At 36.0% G+C, this 24,235-nt stretch overlaps 1 pseudogene; it reads right to left on the bottom strand.

Moving 5' to 3' along the window:
• The window catches only part of LOC105500857, a 158,328-nt pseudogene extending 134,864 nt beyond the window's left edge, over positions 1-23,464 (bottom strand).
• Between the last annotated feature and the right edge of the window lie 771 nt (positions 23,465-24,235).

The following is a 24,235-nucleotide window of genomic DNA, read 5'->3' as shown; positions in this document are numbered from 1 at the left end:
AGTTGCTGTATGTAAAAATAAAGTCCTACTACATTCAGATAAGAAACATGACCAGGCAAGATGGCTTATGCCTTTAATCTCAGCTGTTTGGAAAGCCAAGTGGAAAGACTGCTTGAGGCCACGAGTTCAAGACCAACCTGGATAACATAAGAAGATCCTGTCTCTATAAAAAAATTAAAAATTGGCTGAGCATGATGGCATATGCCTGTAGTTGTAAATACTCTTGAGGCTGATGTGAGAGGATTGTTGATGCCTGGGAGTTTGAGACTGCAGTGAGCTGGGATTACACTATTATACTCCCGTTTGGACAACAAAGGCAGACCTTGTTGCTGAAACAACCACCAAAAGAAAACAAAAAGAAAAAAGAAAAGAAAGATAACTTTTAGCCAGGGATAATTTAGCGTTTTCTTGAAATTTCTGCTCCGCCCCTTCTCTTCTTTCAAATAATCTGTTCTTTCAAGAGTTTCAAATGAATGAACAATATGTCAATGAATGCACCCCTGTCCTTCATAATCTCCTTTCTCCATTCAGTGTTGGCTGGTGCAGTGTAGTTACTTCTTACACACGGTCAAGCCAGTCATTGACTAGACAGTGTCCTGTGGCTTTGCATGGAAATAAATTAAGATGTATCCCAGTTAACTGAACCAATGAGTAAAACAGAATGATGAAGAAAAGTAGAGTACAGTGGATTTATGTTAATTTCAGATGTTGGTGTTATATTGCATGGTCTCCTCCTGTTGTTTTCAGGAGTACCCTGATTCCTACCTTTTCTCTGTCTAGGTTTTCATTTATTTCTGTAACTCTATGACGTCTGTCTGCCTCTCTATGTCTTCTTTTTTTCGTTGGATAATTTGATGTTCTATACTCCCTATATCAAAATAAATCCAGTCCTGAACAGGGATCAAAACAAATCTTATTAAAGAAAAAACAATTGAGCTGGGACATAAAGATTGAATAAAATTTTAGCTTGCAAATGTCATGATGTATAAATTACTTCATCCTATCTCATGATGACAATTTGGATTTACACAATTTTTTAAACTCTGGCAAAAGATTAGATAATCATTTAAGTCAGATGGTCAGATTCTAGTTTAGACACCTGGGTAAAAATAAACACTGTAACCCTCTCTTTTCAGTCAAGTAAGTTAGACTTAAAATGTCAGAATGTATTTTGTTCCTAGTCAAGTGCTTCAATCATTACCATTCATCACGTCTACCACTATGTAAATCTACTCATCTCTTCACTTGCATAAGTTCTTGATATGCAAATTGATTTGTATTTATTTCATTCATTAAAAAGTTACTTTCACTCATTTTCTGCCTAGAATAATTTGCACTATAACCCATGTTGATCTACTGTTATTTCTGCAAATATTATATGCATGCATTTCTCTTTCAGACACTCGGCCCTGATGCTTTCTTTGTGGGGGCTTTTCCTTTTTCCTCTTGGATTTTCACTAAAAGTAGTAATAATATTGGCTGTGTTCTTATTTGTCTGTGCCACTTCCAGATCTTCAATCCATGATTCTTTCTTTATTAATATTTAAACTTCATATCTTGTGTCTCACCCTTTTAAATTATCTTAGCCATCTATTGTCCTGTATGACCCTGTCAAGATGTATACATAAAGATGTATAAGCTTTTTCTTTACACGACCCCGGAAATCATCTTTGGTGATGTTAACATCTATATCGAGGATTCTTCTAAGTCTTTGATTTTAAGATTCTTCAAACTTTTTAAGAGGACAGAATTTTATCTTCCTTCTAGATCATCATGATCTTAACTGTTACATGGCAAATTGTGTCTCATTCCTCTTTTTTCTACAATATTAATACTATCTGTCGTATCCCTTATTCCAACTCCTACCTATACACTAAACTTGCTTTTGTTTCAAAATGATTCACTAATCAATAATATTCTCTGACTTTGCCAATGATTTTAAGTCACTTATTCATTGTGTTTTTTCCTAAGTTGCATAGACATTAAAATATAAATGCTAAGTAAAAGAATATGGAAAAAAAAAAACTCTATGGAGAAAAATTGTCCTAATACAATCAAACCTATGCTTCTTCAATGCAGACAGCCCAGTCCCAAAAAAGCACCTGAAGCTTGTTTTAGCTTTCATTCTTCTTGTGGTAAGAATACCTCAAAGAAGATGAAAAAGATCCTCAAAGCAATGAATCCAAGGAAATTATTTCATAGGTTGCAAGATACTGTGTCCTCTGTATATAATACATCAAAAGTACAAGGTTTTTCTAGGGATAAACTGGAGCTGTCTTCAGAGGTAGGCTTCTTCATCTTCATCAGAGATGCCTGAATATCTCACATGGACAAAGTAGAATACCAGCGGGACACTTGGTTTTGTGCCTGTAGCAGGTTATTTTTTTATCTAGCTGTACTTGATTCCAAACTCCATATATTCACCCATCTCTGTGTCTAGACTTCTGTTGACCAACGGAGCTGCTTGTGAGGATAGATATGTTTTACATCTTCATTGTACTATGGTAACCACCAGGCCAACATGGCTATTAAATGCAACTAGTGGACTGAACAATTGGATTTTTGGTTTTATTTAACTTAAACTCAAATAGCCACATGTAGCCGGCAGTTGCGGTAGACAGAAAAGCTCTAGAGGTATTAATCTGAATTTTTTTTGACATAAACTGAGGACTTTAAAAACACGCTCAGTGCTGCCAGATGTTATTTTTTCTGCCAAGCATTTTACATCTTCACCTACATATGTGGCCTTTTGTATTTTCTAACAAGGTCAGATCTTGTCAATCAAAAACAAGCAAAAATAATCAACAATAAAAAATTCAACTTTACCTTGACTCTGCTTTTAGCAGTATTCTTTTTTTTTTTAACTTTTCAGTTCCAGGGTACAAGTGCAGATTTGTTACACAGGGAAACTTGGGTCATGGGTGTTTGCTGAACAGATTATTTCATCACTCAGGTATTAATCCTAGTACTCATTAGTTATTTTTCCTAATCCTCTCCCTCCTCCCACTCTTCACCCTCTTAAAGGCTCCAGTATTTGTTGCTCTCCTTTGTGTGTTCATGTGTTCTCATCATTTAGCCCCGACTTATAAGTGGGAAAATGTGGTATTTCGTTTTCTGTTTCCGTGTTAGTTTGCTAAGGGTAATGACTTCCGGCTCCATCCATGTCTCTGCAAAAGATATAATATCGGCTGGGCGCGGTGGCTCACGCCTATAGTCCCAGCATTTTGGGAGGCCGAGGTGGGCAGATCACCTGAGGTCGGGAATTTGACACCAGCCTGGCCAGTGTGGAGAAATCCCGTCTCTACTAAAAATACAAAAATTAGCCAGGTGTGGTAGCACACGTCTGTGGTCCCAGCTGCTCAGGAGGCTGAGGCAGGAGAGTCACTTGAACCTAGGAGGCAGAGGTTGCGGTGAGCCAACATCATGCTGCTGTACTCCAGCCTGGGTGACACAGCGAGACTCCATCTCAAAAAAAGACATCATACCATTCTTTTCATGGCTGCATAGTATTCCATGGTGTATATATTCTTACTTTCTGGTGCAAATTTTAAAAAATTTGACTTCTGACCAAATCTTTATCACACTGCAATCTGGATTTTACACTAGTGTATTTTGTATTTCCAAAATATCTTACAATTTATTTGTATAATTTATTGGCAATCTAAATGAATGAGATATTGTTTATGCCTCTGAAGAGGAAAGTGGTGATCTAAAGAGATAAGACAAATTTCCTTGGGACTCCATATGTTTGATTTTGAGTATCTGATATTATTACTATTCTGTGAAATCTAAGTCTGTCTTAAATTCTGTGTCAGCTTCTGAGCATTGAACTTTTATTCTTTTTGTTACATATCTTAAAGTTACTTTGAAAGATGTTAGATATAAAATATTTACGGTTATTATGACTTAATTTTGTATTATGAATACTGATTATGCATAATAAAAAGGGCGGTATAGAACTTAATATTTTACCTCAAATTCATAATATCATGAAATCTTGAATACAACATATGAGCTAAAGGATTTGTTATTTAGTTCTTAATGTATGTTGGTATGGTTACAATAGGCATCCCAAACCATCAATGATAGGCTTAATAAAGAAAACGTGATATATTTACACCGTGGAATACTATGCAGCCATAAAAAGGAATGAGATCATGGTCTTTGCAGGGATATGGATGAAGCTGGAAGACATCATCCTCAGCAAGCTAACACAGAAACAGAAAAATCAAACACCACGTGTTCTCACTCGTAAGTGGGAGTTGAACATTGAGAACACATGGATACTGAGGAGAACAACACACACCAGGACCTGTGGGGGTTGGGTGGTGAGGGGAGGGGAACGTAAAGGATGGGTCAATAGGTGCAGCAAACCACCATGGCACACTTATACCTGTGTAACAAACCTGCACGTTCTGCACACGTATCCCGGTTTTTAATTTTAGAAGAAATCAAGAAAAAACAATAATGAAAATTAGAAAAAAAAATAATCATTACAAAATTTAAAATTAACCTTGAATAGACAAAGTAAAGCATTCCAAGCCAAGAAAACTGCATAGGGACATGAGGATAGGAGAAGTATATATATGTGTGTATACATACATATACACACTCACATACACACACACACACACACATATATAGTGGAAGTTTATGCATATGAGCAAAATGAAAATTTAGACTTGAAAGATATCTTTGCAAATTTAAGACCCAATTAGTACTTTTTAAATTTCCTAAGCTTAATATGAAAATTATTAACTATGTTATTCTATGTAGGATAAAAGGCAGATTTTAAATGAGAAGGACTGGCTCTGAGTCTTGGGTATGTTTTGATTAGTTGTATAATTGCGGGCATTTCCTCATTAGCAAAATATAAACTATAATAATGTCTGGCAAACCCATGTTGCATTATTGCTGCTAGAATCATATTGCTGTGGGGTTGAGGTGCAATGTGCATCTCCTCCTCTCTGATGATTTCACTGATGAAGTGGATTTAAACATCTTTAACAAACTGGGAAACGTAGTAAAACTTTATATAGATGGCACTTCCCCCCATACCTCCTAAAATGTTTTCTTGATACTTTTTGGAGAGAGAAATTGGACCTGATGCTGAAAGAGAACTCTTCTATCCACTGCAAGTCCACTTACATGAACAGCTAAATAAATGGATGGGATTCTTAAGGACTGTATGTAGAGAGCAAGGTTAATCAATTTGTGCTTGCTGCAAGAGGTCAGAAAATGCAAAAAGAGAATGAGGAAATTTAAGCTGGGTCCTTCCTTTTAATTCAGAGTTTCTTCCCACTTTTCAGTGAATAAGCAATGATGAGTGTTAGGCTGTTTATTCAGATACCCTCATGCCATTGCAGAAGCTAGTAGAGGAAGAATACAAGGAAAAAAGTGTCTCCCAGCCTGTGGAAAGAGGATGGTTATTTCATCCACTGAAGGTATTAAGCAGAGATATGAGTGAAAGATTCTGTCATTCCCAAATATGGCTAAAATAATATAAAATTCTAGAAATTTAAAAGTACTAAGATATTAATTTATTATTTGATAATATATAATCAAAAATAATATAATCATATAACTTACGGCAAGAAGAAACATATATCATATCATAGAAAGAAGAAATTATACTCACCTCTTAAAAGAAGGGCTGGAAAATATCTTGAAAAACAGGCAAAGTTATATTGCAGGGACAAACATGTGAAAATCCGAATGGAAAGCACTGTCTTGTAAGCACACCAGTTCAAGTATTCACTTTTCCGCAACATACATGGATGACATTTGCTAAGTCAATCAGTGCTCTGAGTCTTAATTTTTTGTTTTTAAAATGAGAGTATTATACATTACTATATCTGAGTATTAATCTCTCTCTGTTTCCATTGAAAATCCCTAAGCTTGCAGCTGTTTCAATAGCTGAAAATGTCTCCAAGTATCCTAAATAATGACAAATATGTGATTAAGCAGTAGAGACCACACTGCATATTTCTCTTTCTTCTATTTCTTCAATAAGTACATGTTTGTTAATGACTATGGGCAATCTTGAAGAGAAAAGACGTTAATAGAAGGAAAACTGCAGAAACAAGCAAGACAGAAAAAAATGTAGACAAAGTCGATACCACTGGTGACAACGGGAAAGGGAGTATGGCCTAAAACTTTCTTTATATCACCATTTGACAGCACTGCTTTATGCAACCCAGTAAGACTTTAGAAATGACTAAATTAATATCTATTTTTATAATTTCTAATATCTGTAAAATAATTTATAATATCTATTTTTATAATTTTTATAAATTCTTGATATTACCTATTTTATGTAGCATAAGAATCTATACAGTAGGTTCTCAAATATCTCCAAGTAATTGAGTTTTCTCGCACATCCCAATGGTGTAAACTTTAAGTGAATTTGTATGTCTACATCTTCCCAGTAGGAGTGAATGTCTGTGTGTGTGTACCTGAGATGAGATGATGTCTTGTCCAATGCCGGTTTCCACCTTGTGTCCTGAGCTGTTGGGATAGGCTCCTGCGACCTGTGACCCTGAAGCAGAATAAGTGGATTGAATAAAGGAATGATGGATATAAATGATTGTAAAATAAAAATTTGTAAAGCAGATTATAAGTACACAAGTGCACCCTAATAAACAAGGTAGAATCAAAGCACACAGTGAACCCACCATGTTTGTGATTATTTTTGAATTGAGTGCTGGCAGGAGATGCTCCTGATAATTTTCATTTTCCAAACATTTATTCTTGGTTTTAACCCACCACCACTAAAACCACAGTCACTGACTGATTCACCGAACACTGGGTAAATAATTATCATACTTGTTTGTATTAATCTTTCTTAAGTATATATAGCTCACATTTATTTTACACTTTATATTGGGAGGACTGGAGGTATTTATTTAGAAGTTTGGGGATGTTTTTGTGACCATAGACATACTGTAGCATCTTAACTCTTGTTTATATCTATTAACCTATGGTAAAATTGGTTTTCGTATATGTCATTTTGCTCAAAGCTGTGGTTTCCAAAAAACTATGGATGATGTTAAGTGAGGACTTAATGTATTTCAACACTGCCTGGGTACAGATGTTGAAGTTGAGTGAGTGGGGATTATACAAAAGCTATAAATTCAGTGTTCAACATAAATTTGGCTGGGCGAGGTGGCTCATGCCTGTAATCCCAGTACTTGGGAGGCCGAGGCAGGAGAATCGCATTGAGCTCAGGAGTTCAAAACCAGCCTGACCAAAGTGCCAAAACCCTATTAGTTCATTTTCACAGTGCTATAAAGCACTGCCTGAGACTGGGTAATTTATAAACGAAAGAGGTTTAATTGACTCACAGTTCAGCATGGATCAGGAGCCTCAGGAAACTTACAATCATGGCAGAAGGCTAAGGGGAATCAAGGCACCTTCTTCACAAGGCAGCAGGAAGGAGACTAGCCGAGTGAAGGGAGAAGAGGCCCTTATAAAACCATCAGAGTTCATGAGAACTCACTTATTATCACAAGGCCAGTGTAAGGACAGCGTACAGGAAACTGTCCCCATGATTCAATTACCTTCACCTGGTCTGTCCCTTGACATGTGGGGATTATGGGGATTACAATTCAAGATAAGATTTGGGTGGGAACAGAAAGCCTCATCATATCACCCTGTCTCTACAAGAATTCAAAAATTAGCCAGTTGTGGTGGTGTGAGCCTGTGGTCCCAACTACTAGGGAGGCTGAGTCTAGAGAATCACTTGTGCCCAGGAAGTGGAGGCTGCAGTGAGCTGAGGTCACACCACTGCACTCCAGCCTTGGTGACAGAGTGAGACCCTGTCTCAAAACAAACAAACAAACAAACAAAACCCCCACACACATGAAGTCACCAGAAGACTGGATGCTATGTAACTTTTCAAGTCACTTGCTAATTTTTTCTATAATTTATTTGTTATAAGTGATACAAAATCATCAAAACTATGCTTGCCAGATTTGACTTCCTGGTCATTTTATTGTAAATATTCAGAAATGATTTCCCTGTTTACTAAATCTCAGGCAATCATTCAACTTATTAAAATAACAAATCTTGGACGCATACAATATGGTAAACACTTTGTATGTTACTTAGGGCACACAGACAGCAAATTTCATTAGCGGCAGAGAAAGAAACAGAATAAAAGGAAGCAAAACTTGACAATGTAGGAAACCCAGATTATAACCTTTATCATCACTAGTCCAAAAAATGTCCAAATCTGAAGATTCCATTGAAAATCTTTTATTAATTACATGTGGAGAATCAGTTAAATGTGTGAAAAACAGAGAATTTTCAATATGACCAGTTTATGTTGCTAAACCTATTCTTATAGCTGAGTTTAGTTCTCCTTGGAGAAATGACCTGAGGGCCCAAAATTGTATCTCAGTGAACTACAAAATTGTTATTGTTCCCCAAAGTGTTATAGTATCACATTTTCATGTTAAAATTTCTTCTTTTGGAAGATATTTGTTCCCTGTTACCTCTTAAATGTTCTATTAATATGACTCTCTTTTTAAAATTGGTCACAGTTCAAAATCCTGCACCTGGTTAGATTTATTAGATTAACAAAGTATCTTATTTTAAAGTGAGCAAATTAGCTCAGAGTCTCTTTTTCAATCTTTTCACTGATTGATTGCTTAAATCTAATTACAGAACTGTGCCTTTACTTGGCATGACCATATAAAAGCTTATCCTGAATCCCTTAACAAATATATTCAATATATAATAACCATAAAATATCATCCATTTCCTGTGACCTCACCTTTTGCATGGCAGATCAGGAGGTAGAAATAAATAATATAATGAGACTAGAGTCCTCATTAAGTAAGCTACAGTTCAGTTTATTCAATTTCCATATGCATTTATACAAAGTCATGTGAAAATGAGAACCGCCAAATCTTACTTTCATTGTTTTTGCATACAGCATTTCTGTTCATATATAGAAGGAGCTCCTGATTTTAAAAATACTCCATGTAATTAGCAGGCATTTAATCACACTCATACATAAAGTATGAGTAAGTAATTGAATAAACACCAAAGTTAGGTGTAGTGGGTTGAGATTCCACTTGTCAGCTATAACAGAGAAAGCCTGTGATATTTCATGATAAATTTGCATGTACTGTCTTGTGTTTTGGAGACCAGGAATCCTTTGTCATTACAGGTGTCTGTGCTTGAGGATTATCTGATAGACTGGTGAGCAAAACAGACATACAATATTAGAAACCATAGCTAGGTTTGCAGCTGCTAAGATTTCCTTTAAAGGTAAATGGGTTTCTCATCTCCCATATAAATTCCCTAGAGAAATATCATATTTAAATTTTTATATTTTATAAAATGCTATGTCAAATTTCAATTTAACCAGATTTTTAATATACCTCACCGAATATTTTACTCTAGTGACGCCAATAAATAGCAATATGATCATTTGAATGAAGAAGACTGTTTTTCCACTTAAGCTTTCTACTTGTATCTACTTTTTTCATTTTATATTATTTGATCATAAAATTATTTAATAACCCTCAATAGCCTTCAAGGGAAAGTTGAAACTTCTAAATTAGTGCTTATAGTGAATAGTGATGTGACATCTCCCCATTTCTAGTTCAAATTCCACTATTCACTCTTTGGAATAAGTGGTACACTTATTCCAAAGAAAGTAATCAACTTATGCTTACTTGAATGTAAATGGTCATTTACATTTACCCGTAGCTTAACTTCTATCATAAGTAACTATTCAGCACATGCCTGGCACATAAAATGCACCAAATTAAAATAAGTTTTTGGGGTGCCGTGGCCCATGCCTGAAATCCTAGCATTTTGGAAGGCCAAGGCAGGAGAATCACTTGAGCCCAGGGGTTTGAGACAAGCCTGGGCAACATAATGAGATCTCATCTCCATGAAAAAATTTACAAAAACTTCACCTGGTGTGCTGATGAACTTCAGGCTGAGGCCCTGGAAAGGAAATCCAGATCTGAGGGATCCAAAGTCAGGCAATAGACACAACGTAAATGGGCAGGACCAATTCCTGCTGACCAAAGCCCCCACCATACGGAAAGAGGCCATGCTCCATGGCATAAATGAGACCTAGGAAACTCAAAGGTTGCCAACAGCAGGGAAAGATGGAGGTGTAGGTGAGGGCAGATAATTCCTATTCGCTACGCTTTCCCTGCTTTATGGGTGCACGCTGCATTGGCACCCATGGGCAGCACCAGCCAATGTGACCCAGACACAGCGACAAAAAGATGGAAGAGAAAGGGAGGATATTTGGTTTCTCTCTCCACACCCCGAGTTTTGCTGAAAGAATGAAGGGAAGCCAGGGGCGCCGCTATTCCCTGTCTTCACCACCCCCAGCTTGTACTCTTCTGGAATATATTGTGAACCATTGGGACTGCTTCAGCCCTCAGAATCTGGAGGAAAAAATGTCTCATAGTCCTCTGCCCAAAGATTTGGCCAAATTTTGATTTACAGCAAGGACTGGCTTGGCCTCAGGAAGGAACCATTTATTTCAATACCATCCTGCAATTGGACGTTTTCTGTAAACATGAGGACTACTCGTCTGAGGCCCCATATGTGCAGGCTTTCTATATCCTGCAGGACAATCCTGACCTTTGCTGACAGTGTAGGATTGATCCAGCCCTCCTGTTTGCCACTTCAGGAGAGGCTACCAGGGACAATCTCAAGGAACTAAAAAAAGAAACCCCAGAGGTTCCCCCAGCAGAGGAGTCACCTCCCTCCATCCCTGCTCCTTCAGGTCCTCCCCAGCTTCTCTATCCAGCTTCAGTCTCTCACATTTCCTCTCCTAGAAATTCTCACTCTAGACAAGCCCTGGTTTCACTCTTGCTCCTCCAATAGATGCCTGGTAAATTTGGCCCCAGTAAGGTCCAGACTCCTTCTCTCTACAGGACTTAAAGCAAATTAAGGGGAATATTGACAAGTTTTTAGATGACCCTGACAGATACATAGAGACTTTCCAGGATTTCACTCAAAGATTTGACCTCTCCTGGAAAGAAGTTATGTCACTTGTGAATCAGACCCTGGTGGATACTGAAAAGCAAGCCACTTTGCAAGTGACAGAGAGATTTGGGCAGGAGCTTTGTGTCACATATAGCATCAGGGAAGAGGGTGAACATTATCTAACTGGAAGAGAAGCAGTACCAGTGAATGACCCTGGATGGGATCCCAATGATGAGATGAGAGACTGGAATAGGAGACACTTTCACGTGTGCATAATGGGGGCTTACCTAAAATCAGGATCAAGTCTCTCAATTACACCAAGTTGTCCATCATCAATCAGGGATTTGATGAAAATCCCACTGCCTTCTTGGAAAGGCTAAGAGAGGGCTTGGTAAAGCACTCCTCTCTGTCTCCTGATTCAGTTGAGGGACAACTAATCCTAAAGAATAAGTTGATGACTCAGACAGCCCCTGGTATCAGGAAGAAGCTGAGGAAACAGGCCCTGGGACGAGATAGTACTTCAGAGAACCTTCTGAAAGTGGTCACCTCGGTTTTTTATAGTAGGTCACCGGAATAGATTCTTGAATTTATTATACCTGAGTAAAGGCCTGGGAAATGGATGGAACCACTTCTGTCAACTCAGAAGAGCACCCAAAGTACCAATGTGAAGAGATCAGGGACCTCAAGCTAAAAATCACAAAAGTTAAGTGCTAATAATTAACCTCCCATGGATGTCCTCTATATAGTCTTGGCTCTGCTTGCTGTTCTTACCTTTGTTCTGTTTTATACCATGGGGCACAATAGTGTTTTCAGAATAATCAGTATATTTCACTTCTCATTTCTGTAATTGTTGGCACTAAATTCTTTCCTTGTCCAATACACATGTTTAACCCATGCATATGTAACTTTATAAAATTTGTTTTGCTTCTTCTCTCACACCGAGAGGCTGTCTAACTCCAAACTGTCAGGTAACCGGAGCCTCGGACAATGGCTCCCCTCTGCCAGGAACCCTTAGGTAAAACTCTGGAAGGAATCTGACTGCCATTTTCCCCAAAACAACATCCCCTGTCAGCAGGAAGTAGCTAGGACCCATCATTGTCCATATTCTAACAGCAGTTAGATGTGCCTCTTCAGAGGGGGGAAAAGATAAAAGAGGAGGGCAGGGAAATGCTGGGTAGAGAAGGGAAGAGTCTCTGGTGACAGCGCCACCCTGGGGCCTGTGCCTGCTGACCTAAGTGAAAACAGGCACTCCTGTTCTCACGTCTGAATGTTGCATTTTCCAAGATCACTCTGGCCTGCCAAGCCCTCCATATTGTGCCGGTATAAACCCGAGACCTTAGTAGGCAAACACACAAGTGACTGAACATCAAGAGGAGCAGAGGAACAGGGCAGCAGGAAATGGCAGAGAGCGGCAGAGAATGGCAGACAGTGGCAGAGGAAGGAGGGAAGAGGTGTTTGAATGTCAAGAGAAGTTCAGCCATTCTTGAGAAAGATTATCTACCCCCAACTCCACCTTCCCATTCCAGATCCCCAAAGCTACCTCCGCTACTCAATAAAGTCTCCACATTCATCACCTTTCACACAGTTCATGTGAGCTGATTCGTGCAGGATGCCGAACAAAAATCTGGGCGGGAAATGGTTAATACTTAGCCGCCCCTGGGCAGCAAGGCTTGTAACACACACCCACTTGGGCTTTGGCATCTATCCTTCTGCATGCTCCCCCTTCCCTCAGGAGTTTGAGATTCGGGGCAACCCAACAGGTGAGCCACACACCTGTCGCACGTCCTGTGAGAGGAATCAGGGAACTCTACTGGTTCATTATTCATATTTTAAATCAAATAGCTCAGCTATTGAATAAAATTAAATGACACATGTTTTGGTTTGTATTTATTAGTGATAAATTTTAATTGTATGATCTCAAGGACAATTTGGTATATATATTTTTAATATATTGAATATGGAAATGCTGAATTAGCTGATTCATTTTCAATGTTAATTAATATGATCAATGTCAAACTATCTACTGATGGTCTCTGCCATTTTTGGAGGACAAATCTAACCCCCTAAAATTTAATAGGTAGATATTTTAATTACAAAAAGATCCAAATTATTGTCTAAACAATAGATAGACCACAACTGGATTATTTTTCTGTATTAGAAGCAATTTCAGTTTATGACCTTACTAAAAAACAATAACCTATTACTAGGATTTAAGTTGTAAAAATGCAATATATGATTATCTCTATTTAATGATCATTAATTTTATAAATAATATTTATATTAAAATATAAGCCATGATGTTTAAATTTAAGTAAAGAAAGAAACTACATTACTGGTGTACTAGTTAGGGTTCTCCAGAGGAACAGAAGAGGATATATGTATATATGAAAGGGAGTTTATTAAGGAGAATTGACTCACATGATCACAAAGTAAGTCACATGATAGGTCATCTGAAAGTTGAGGAGCAAGAAAGCCAGTGATGGATTAGTCCAAGTCCCAAAACCTTAGAAGTAGGGAAGCCAACAGTTCAGCCTTCAGTCTGCGGCCAAAGGTCCAAGAGTTTCTGGCAAACCACTAGTGTAAGGCAAAGAGTCCTAAAGCTGAAGAACTTGGAGTCTGATATTCAAAGGCAGGAAATATCCAGCATGAGAGAAAGATGAAGGCCAGAAGACTCAATAAGCCTGTTCTTTCATCTTCTCCTGCCTGCTTTTTTTTCTAGCAATACTGGCAGCTGGTTAGATGGTGCCCACCCAGATTGAGGATGGGTCTGCCTCTTCCAGTCCATTGACTTAAATGTTAATCTCCTCAGGCAACACCCTCACAGTCACACCCAGGAACAATACTTTGCATCCGTCCATCCAATCAAGTTGATGCTCAATATTAACCATGACAACTGGGTTGATGTAATATGTAGAATATTTGATCATTTAGGCTGCTGACAGAATTTGTGCTGTGTCAGAAACTGATCAATCAATTGGGAAAAGGAATAACAAATTTTGCAAAACTTTTAAAAATAATAATTGATAATCAAATACATTATATCCCAATCTTGTTTTTCTTAGAATAATAAAATATATGGCATGCTTAGTATCAGTTTCCTATTTGTGAAATATTGAGGTAGATTAATTTAGTACTTCAATTTCTTTTACTTTTAGTACCCTTATTCCAAACTGTATATGGTTATATTTATATAGTAATTGTTAAAAATTAAAACATTTTGAAATTGTTATATATAAATATAATTTAATTTATAATATATAATATGATATAACATATTAAATGTACATTTTAAAATGTATCAATCATTTTATAAATAAAATTATATGTTTCACTATGACACAGTACAGGAAACCTTAGAAGATTTTTCACTAAATTACAAATACTGGTTTTTTGATATTTTATTATTCAATACTAAATTCGTATTTCATGGGTTGCCTTATAGTGAGCAATCATTGTCTAAGTGCACAGCCAATCAGGTTTCCGCCAGCATGAACAGTATGAGTGCATGTATACAAGTTAACACTGATTGATGGTTCCCTAAAGCAAGGGTTGACTAACTACGGCTAGTGTAAGCCAGATCATGTCTGCTACCTGGTTTTGTAAATCAAGTTTTATTGAAACACAACCATGCCCAGTTACATGCCTATTGTCTAAGATGCCTTTCACATTACAATGGCAAAATCGTAGTGGTTGCAAAGGACCATATTGCCTGCAAAGCCCATAATGTAAAATAGTTGTCAACTCCTTTGAGAATAATGAAGAACTAAACAAACACAAAAAACGGTAACATTGAACAACAGTAAGCAAAATGCCAGTGAGCATGAGTAATAACTAGAAATTGAGAAATGAGTAAGATTGTACGTTTTGTACAAAGGGTTTTTCTGAATTGAGTAAATTAAGTAGATTTCACCTGTAGAGTTACATAAATAAAAATTAAATATAAATATATGTGTGTAACATCAATTTAATAAACAGTTTGCGTCTGTGAGCTCCATCCCATTGTCCATGGGCTGGAACAAGCTTAGAGTAAAATAGCTGCAGAACTATCCATGAGGCTTGATGGTTAAACACTATGGCCAGCACAAAAGCGGTTGGGCATTGGCAATGGACACATCAAATTTAGCCAAATGAGCTCTAAACCTAAACGACTGACAAAGTATCTCTGAAATCGTTAAATTATGTAAAACAGTGTAAGCCCCCAAGAACTTTGTAACTGTAAATGTCAAGAAAGGGCCCTGGCAGTAGTTGTGGGTTCTTTAGGGCTTTTAATGACTTTTCATCAAGGGTAGCTCAAGCTCAACAAGTAAGGTCTTCTGTTGCTGAGCAGAAGCAACAGTTTCTGTTGTTTTAATTAATCCCATTGTTTTTTGTTATAGATCCCTTGACAACAGTTTGATTTAGGAGTTGCACAGGGTCTCGGCTTGAGGGTCCAACGTCCACACTATTGGCATCCTTTCTTAAGTAGGAGGAAGAAATTTGAAGCTAACAGAATCCAATGAGATCTATTGTGAGTTCATTCTGTAATCTATTTGCATTATTTTGTTTATATTTATATGATACTGTTTTATTATTTTTATTTAATATATCTACATAAATTATATACTATATATTCTATAAATTATATATATAATTTATTATTATTACATTTTAATTACATTATTTCCTTGTTTCTATATTGGGACTCTAATAATGAATGATGTCCTATAAAGTTACTCTTATTGAAAGGCCACATTAGTTTGGGTTTCTAAATTTTTCATTAACCATCAATTCTGTTTGTGAAGTCTAACCTATGAATAACAAAGCATAGACCAGTAGAGAAAAGAGAAAAGGGTTCACCCCTTCCACAATCCAGTAGATACTGTGGCCCAGGGAAAGGTAGTGATTATTCTTTAAAAATTTAGTGGTCCTGTTAGATGAGATGATAATACTTACTTCATGATTTTTGAATAGTCTTTTGCCTTGACCACCTATAATATATGAGAAAAAAGAAAATAATAAGGAAAAGAATAGATTAAAATATGGCAAATGATTTGCTTTTTAGTGGAATTGACATATCATTTTTATGCAAATGCGTCTCCCCTCTTTCTATTCTGTGAGCTTTTTCTCTCACAAAAAGATTTTTAGACTAATTATTGTATCTGCCACTTGCTAAATCTGTTTTCTAAATTACAAATTCAGCCTTTGCTGCGGGTGTACTGCCAGCCACTTCTTTCACAAAAGATCTTTGTACTAATTGTTTTATCTGCTGCTTGCTAAATCTGTTTGCTAAATATACCTTTCATTGAAATAACACCAAAACCTACTCAGGAAGCAATTAGCAGGTATTGACATTTTTCTGAAAAAAAGCAGAGCTTATATACTTTATAGATTGTGCAGGAGGGCCTGAAAGAAAGATGTACAAATAGTGTATCAGTCAAGGGATTACAGGACTTTTAGAAGGACATAATGTTACTTCACGAATGCATTTTCCAAGAGTTTACCAAAAGTAGGTTCCATACTCATGCGCCTAAAACATGTAAGCATGGTATGAGACTTTTTATGTGCTATTATCAAAAATACATTTTTAAAATATGTGTTCTGAATCTTAAATAATGTTTTGCAAAGGTTTTAAGTTTTCATAGATTTTCTTCTCTGAAACTTCATTAGAATTTGCTGAATATACTATAGTTTTGCCTCAGAAACAGACATATAAAGCACGATCCTTCTAATGGTTAAAAAAGACATAAAATTAACCAAAGGAAAAATGAGATTTTATTATCATTATTGTATATTACCGTGTTGAATTTGAAATTTATAAACTAATACCAATTTTCTCTCTTTAAAAATAATATGCATAAAATTATTCATTTACAATTGGGTAAAAATCTCAGGAAAACAATCACTACCAACAAACTAAAAGAAATTTAGGGGATTGGTGAATATATGTGAAGAGAATTTCATATGGTTTTAAAATGAGTCTCTCATTTCTGCCACAGGCACAGTTGAGGTTCTAAATTAACCATGTGATTTACTCGACTATGTTGATACTTGTGTAGTGCTTCATGTAATGAAATTTACAAATAATGTGAATTTTCTCATTCCAACTTTATTTTGTCAATAGCAGAAAATTTTCCAAATTTCAAGATAAAAACAGACTTCTAATGTTTTAGATTTTCTTTCCCAGTGGAAATTTGTTCAAAATGTTGTTTTAAACTTGTTTACAATGTTGTTTTAAACCTGTTTAAAATTTTAAAGCCATATGGACAATGGTTTTACTCTTAGACTTTTAAACAGTACAGCTTTATCATGGATTCCCAATGTATGGTGACAACTTCTATCACAAAATAGTCTATATCTAAATAGAAACTGATAAAAATGGAATAAAACTTTCTCTATTAGAGTGTGTTTCCTTGTAGCATGTTTGGCAACATAAATGTTAGAAATATCAGTTAATCAGTGAATATTAATTTTAAGCTATTTATTATATATCCATGCTTTGGGTCATATAAAGAAGAAATATGTCTATTATTTTAGAAACAATATCAATAAACAGTTATGGTGGACAGATTAACAATAAATCTGGCCCTGAATGGTACTAGAAATGTGAATATTTTATTGATGCTTAAGAAAAGAAAGGCAGTATAGATAACAATGTTTTAATTTTATTTCTGATAAAATATCTGAAAATGGTAATTAACTTAGAGCAAGCAAAATAAGAATATTGCTTACTCTGCAATATTCTCCATTGCAATTTTAGAAGAATGATCCAATAAACACAAACATACTTACATGTGTATGTGTATATACATACATATAATTTTCCACCTAATTTGCAATTTATTTTACTAAAATATAAATAAATATTTTTAAACATGATATTCTATACACAAATGCTAATTTAAAAAGAAATTAAATGACAAAATTGAAATGTAGCTTTTACTTGTGAATTAAAATATAAATTGTTTAATATTATTAGTAAAATATTATTGTTCCTGTTTTTTATGGAGCATACGATGATGCAGCTTTGGTTTATTAAATATTGTATTTTTTGCTGATTTTTATCCGTATAGATTATTGAATTTTTAATTTTGTTTGAAACAGCATCTTACTCTGTCAGCCAGGCTGGATTACAGTGGCTCAATCTCAGCTCACTGCAACCTATACCTCCTGAGTTCAAGAGATTCTCTTGCCTCTGCCTCCTGAGTATTTAGGATTACAGGCGTGCATCACGACACTTGGCTAATTTTTGTACTTTTAGTAGAGACAGGTTTCACCATATTGTCTAGGCTGATCTCAGTCTCCTGACTGCAGGTGATCTGCCTGCCTCAGCCTCTCAAAGTACTGGGATTACAGGCGTGAGCCACTATGACTGACCAAGACATTGATTTTTTATTAAATTAACCTTACCAGGACTTAAGGATGCCATCTTGTCATTTATTCTAAATGACAAAAATAATTGTATGTACAATTTGTTGCTCCTTGGTATTTATTTTTATTGATACAAAATTTTTACTTTTCTTATTAAATTAAAGAGAATTCAATAACTATAAAGAGTGTATAGTTATGAGCATATCTATTTCTCTTATGTGTATTTATAATGTATTAAATTATTAAATCATAAAATAATGGTCCCTAACAATCTTTTTATTCCAAAGTTTTATTGTAAAATATATTTTAATTTTGAGCTGCTCTCCTGTCAGTTTAGTAAAACTATCTAGAAAAACACAGCGACTCAATATTTGGCACATCTAATTGCCTTGTATTCTTTTTCTTTTTGGTTTGGTTTTGTGTTCCATTCACGTGCTCTGTTTGAAATTTTTTGCTCCTTTGTAATCTGTAATAGAATCCTTCACTTGATTTTTATTCTAAATTGGTAACAAACTGGATTTCAGTTTCATTTGTGAAGTATGCACATCCTAAATATAAATGTTTTTTAAGTTGTCTCATTAAAAAAAATTTTAAAGCTAGCCCCTAGAAATCACATACTGTAAGAATTTTCTATACAGATGCTTATATATTCTAAGTCTTCTGTATTTTTGCTCATGTCTCTGTAACCCAGTCCCATATTAGCAATAGCCTGTAGGTATATTCACATGCTTACTTTAGACTTAATATGCTCAAAATAGAAACTACAGTCATTTCTTCAACAACTCCTATAGACTTACTTATTTACGTCATCACTAGCATTAACATATAAATCCATCTTTCTGTCTGATTGTTGCAGCACTTAGATCACTTCAAGATCTGGATGTGTTGATTACTTTATCTTTTAACAATGACTGTTTTTTCTAACTTTTTTATATAACACGTCTTAGATTTTAGAAGAAAAATTATGTGCAAATGAACAGTGGAGAATGAGGTAAACATTTATGTTTTGAAATGGGTCTGCCCTTTCTTTTGTCAAGTCATAACTGTAAAGTATTAAGTCACTGTTGTCAGGAGTTGAGTTGGGTTTGAATTTTATTGTGGCTACATTTATTACCTTTATACTGAGATGTCAATTTCCTTTCATTTTGATCAGCTGGTACCATATAATGGATGTGGGGTCTGGGGTGTTGAAGAGATTTTTGTGTTCCTAATCTACTTTCCTTTTTCCATACTTTCTGAACAAATCTGTGCCACAAAGAGTTTTTCCATATCATTTTGTCCCTTCCACAATAAATAGTAGACTGTCATTTCTGTTAATGGATGCAGGTGTCAAAGTGGAGGTAAGGTTAGTTTTGTCTTCCACTTTGTCAGCCTCATGGACTTGGCCTTTGGAAATGGAGCTTTTTCAGTGTGTCTTATGACCGTCATTATCTGCCTTGTGTCTGAGAGAGCGTTGGGTAGGAAACAGTTTTCATGAATTACCATGGCAATACTGATCTCTGTTTGGATCCGTGCTTTGAATCAATCAACACCAGTAGGCTTCTTGCTCTCCACCAGAGACTGCCATATTTTGGTCTATTCCTCCCTCAGAAGCAGTGTACCGTTGCCCGGGACTAGGGCCAAGATCGCAGTTTCCTACTTCTTTCCCAGTGATATTGCTTATTAGTTTGTGCAAAGCTTGTTGTGACAGCAAAGGTAATTTGTTATCTCTTCCCCCAGAGGTAGATGACTTCTGCTTCTACCTAGAGGCAGTGGATCTATTCTACAACACTGGGAGCAGAACCGTTTCCTGCCCATAAATAGGCATTTACTTTTCTATGAGAGAAAAGCTCCAGAACATGGTCAGGGCTTAATGTCACTGTGCATGTTAGTCAGAGTTTTATGCCTTTGTCCAACCAAAGGGTCCTCTCTCAGCTCTTTGCCTTGCCTGTAGTTTATTTCATGAGTATCTAGAGGTGACAAACACCTCATAAGCTAGTGTAAACTCCATTGTGTCTAAGGCTCCCACTACACTCTCTTACTTGACAACATTTGACCCTTAAGAATTTGTAAAATTTTCATTGTTTTCTTCCTTCACATTTCTAGAGCATGAAACTCTAAAGAAAGAAGCACAAAGTCCGTGGTACAATGCTCCATCCTGTGTTTCCTTGGAGGGGTTTGGCACCTTGGTTCACCTGGTAACCTTGGAACCACAGTTTCCTGATTGATGCACTTGATAAATGTTAGGATTCTGTTGACCACCCTGTTGCTTTTTGTTTGATTGTTTATTTGCTTGCTTTAGGGTGGAAGCAATGTCTACTTGTGGCTTTCTACCTTCTAAGTGGAAGCAGAACTTCGTTGCAAGTAATTCATTTAGGAGGTAATTCCTGCAAACAATGTTGAGCGAATGGGCAAGTGAACAGCCAGTGGAAGGCAATACAAATTGCATCAGAGAATAGGTTGTAACTGTGTAACTAGAAACCTCTGGGAGGTTGTGTAGTGCTTGTCTCAGAGCATTCTTACCTGAAAATAAAAAATTTGGGGTACTCATCCACTCAGTATTTTCTCCATCGCTTCCACCTTCATCAATGTAATTCTAAGGTTATTCTAAGGCAAGTTATTTACTGGAAATTACGAATTTACCTTCCTACCATTTATCTGGCTGAGTCTGATTACTTTGACCTTCTGCTTTTCTTCAAAACTGTTATAATTTTCATAATTCTAACCAATTTATATATTTTAACAGATCTTAGCATGGCAGGAATTTTTGAGAAATTAATTTTAATAAGCATATATCAAACTTATTTTGCATTTATATATTTTATAATATGAAGTTAATGTTTATTTTGTTTTATAATGAATGATTTATAGAATTCTGGGAGTATGAATGGATTCTCGTGGTAATTTACGTATCTCTGATGTATTAATCACCTGGGTATATCAGCCCTCAGAATATGATACAAGTAAACCTCTCTGAGCCCAATAGAGTTTATAGTTTCAATTTAATCTACTCTCCACCTACTGTAATTAATGGCCATAACTGGAAAGATAGTCATTGGTAAATGTGTACTAGGAAAAGAGGGTTGTGTCTGCTGATTGTTTTGTAATTAATAACTGTGGTGAGAAGCTACAATAATGTTATACTCAAATCTCCAGGTATGATCTTCAGCTAAATAATATATGACTCCAAGGATGTTAAATAATTTAATATTTAAATGATTGATTTCAATCAGGAGTTATCACAAAGGCCAATAATGGGAAGTGTTTTCAAATCAAGAACTCAAATGCCAATTAGAAGATATGTTAATAAGATCCCAGAAAAAAGACCATTGCATTTGGTATAGAATCATGCAAAAGCAGCTTTTATACAGTTATAGGGGTGAAAGGGCTTCCAGAGAGAATCTGAGAAAAGTGATAAAGTGGAAATACTATTTCCCCTGCCATGAATGGAAAGACAGAAATGGAATGGCAGCCAGAGTGGGTTGTATTTGCGTCTTTGTTTGCTATTTCCTCTGAGAACAACTAGAGCATATTTATATGGGAATTTTCCAGTAAAAATGGCCACTGGGGATTAATGACAGTGGGGGGTAGTAATGCTGAAGTCAAGTTCCTGCAAAAGGTATAGAGTGTGGAAAACAAACAATAATTTAATGAATGGGCTGTCTTTACATGAGAACAATAAGACCATAGTAAACACATCATTTTGTAAAAATACAAAACATACATATTATCACTACTGAAGCCTAGGCTGATGATTTGAAGTGTGATAATGAACAAGATTCTGTTTGACAGCTCCTATTTTCTCATTAAGGTAAGAGGCCTTTGGAAAAATGTATGTGTAGGATTACTGGCATATTTAAAGCACATTTCAAGTAAAAGTTATATATTTTACACTAGTTCTTCATATGATGAGAACTTTAAAAATAGGAAAATATTTAACAAGGTAATACTTATTTTTAGTATGTGAAATCATTTACTATAAGCTCTGAAGCAGAGATAATTATGTTCCACTACAAAAGGAGTTATTTGCTCTCCTATTAATGTGGATAAGAGATTTTCAGGGTTTTTGTAGGTTTCTTATTTTCTTTTAAAAGTGAAAACGAATACATAGCATTGTTTTTCTTAGTCCTCTTCCTGATGACTCCTAGCACGCCTTTGGTTATAAAAACAAATAATTGAGACATATAGCAGACACTTCACTTAAACACAGATTGGTTGTAGGCATAAATAATCTATAATATTTTTATAAATCCTAAACCAGCAAGCATAGTCATATATTTATAAAAAGTGAAGCAGCTAAGAAAACATGGGCAACAATACTTTCAACTAAAATATCATGCAACAGGATAGTTTTTGAGTAATTATCAGAGACTGATACAAGGGAAGTATGCTTTCAATCAGAGAGTTTTCATTAAAGACATTGTCAAATTAAATATACTGTTTTTGGTTCTCAGTCTGTTGAATGCCAATTATTTTTTATCCTGTTTGTAGATATATCACACATTCAGAGCATAAGTACATTTCTTTAAAATAATTTTATATGTCAATATTTATACATTGTTACTATTTACTAGATTATCTTTATTTCTGTCCCTATTCTTGACTAGGGTTATGTTGTTTTCATGTTATGTCATTAACTATTCACGAAGCTGATTAAAATAAACTGATGCAGATACAGATTTACGGCTTTATGATTCACTTATTTTTAATCTAGAAAACATAAATATATGCATTCCAGAAGACACGGTAGTTTATTGACACAAAGAAATTCCAATGGGATCTTGAAAGTGTATGCAAATTTAAATCCAAGGCACATCAAAACTCAGGTGTTGAAATGCTATGATTCCTGCTGCTTCACCTCAAGGCGAGTGGCTGAGTTTTGATGTGGAGAAGGCATTAACTAAAGTTGAGTAGACATGTAGAAAACATTAATTTGAATTTGGGGTGATGCATGGAGCCAGGAGGCAAAAATGGAAGAATTTACCTTCCAGAATCTCTAGACTGGTACAACACTTACCAAGAAATCACATGACTGATTTTGTCCTGTTCTATTTAGCACAGTGAAGGGTAGTGTCCTCAGCACCTGCAATGATGATGCAGCACCCAGAAGCGGCTTCCCACTCCTGATCCACGAATACTCTGGTTCCCTGTCAATGGCTTCTAATTCAAACATCCCTAAAGATCTATTCTAAACAGTATGCTTTTTTTTTTTTCTAAATCAAAAGATCAGAATATTTCTTCATGCATTCTAAGCTCATTTAGCCAGGAATTATGCCAGACACCACGGGAGTTTTGTAGTATGGGCATTCTCATCAAACTTGTAAGCAGTGATACAGCCAACAGAGACTTCTCATCACTGTGATGGTTAATACTGAGTGTCAATTTGATTGGATTGAAGGATGCAAAGTATTGTTCCCTGGTATATCTGTGAGGGTGTTGCCAAAGGAGATTAAATTTGAGTCAGCAGACTGGGAATGGAAATCCACCCTCAATCTGGGTGGGCACAGTCTAATCAGCTGCCAATGCAGCCAGAATACAAGCAGGCAGAAGAACCTGAAAAGACTAGACTGGCTTAGCCTCCCAGTCTACATCTTTCTTCCGTGTTGGATGTTTCCTGTCCTCGAACATCACACTCCAAGTTCTGCAGCTTTGGGACTCAGAATGGCTTCCTTGATTCTCAGCTTGCAGACAGCCTATTGTGGGACCTCACCTTGTGATTGTTTGAGTTAACACTCCTTAATAAATTCCCTTTTATATACGCATGTGTCCTATTAATTCTGTCCCTTTAGAGAACCCTGACTAATACAAATACCTTCATCATTTTCTCATTTCTGGACTTCAGCTTCCTTTTTAATCAAAACATGGAAGTTCAAATCTCTATGTCATTGAAGATATTAAGGAAGGTAAAACCATTCCGCCCCAGTAGTTAGGCCATTGCCTTCAC

Source organism: Colobus angolensis, unplaced genomic scaffold (genome assembly GCF_000951035.1).
Source record: "Colobus angolensis palliatus isolate OR3802 unplaced genomic scaffold, Cang.pa_1.0 Scaffold69, whole genome shotgun sequence".
NCBI lineage: Eukaryota > Metazoa > Chordata > Mammalia > Primates > Cercopithecidae > Colobus > Colobus angolensis.
This window is presented reverse-complemented; position numbering and strand designations above follow the sequence as displayed.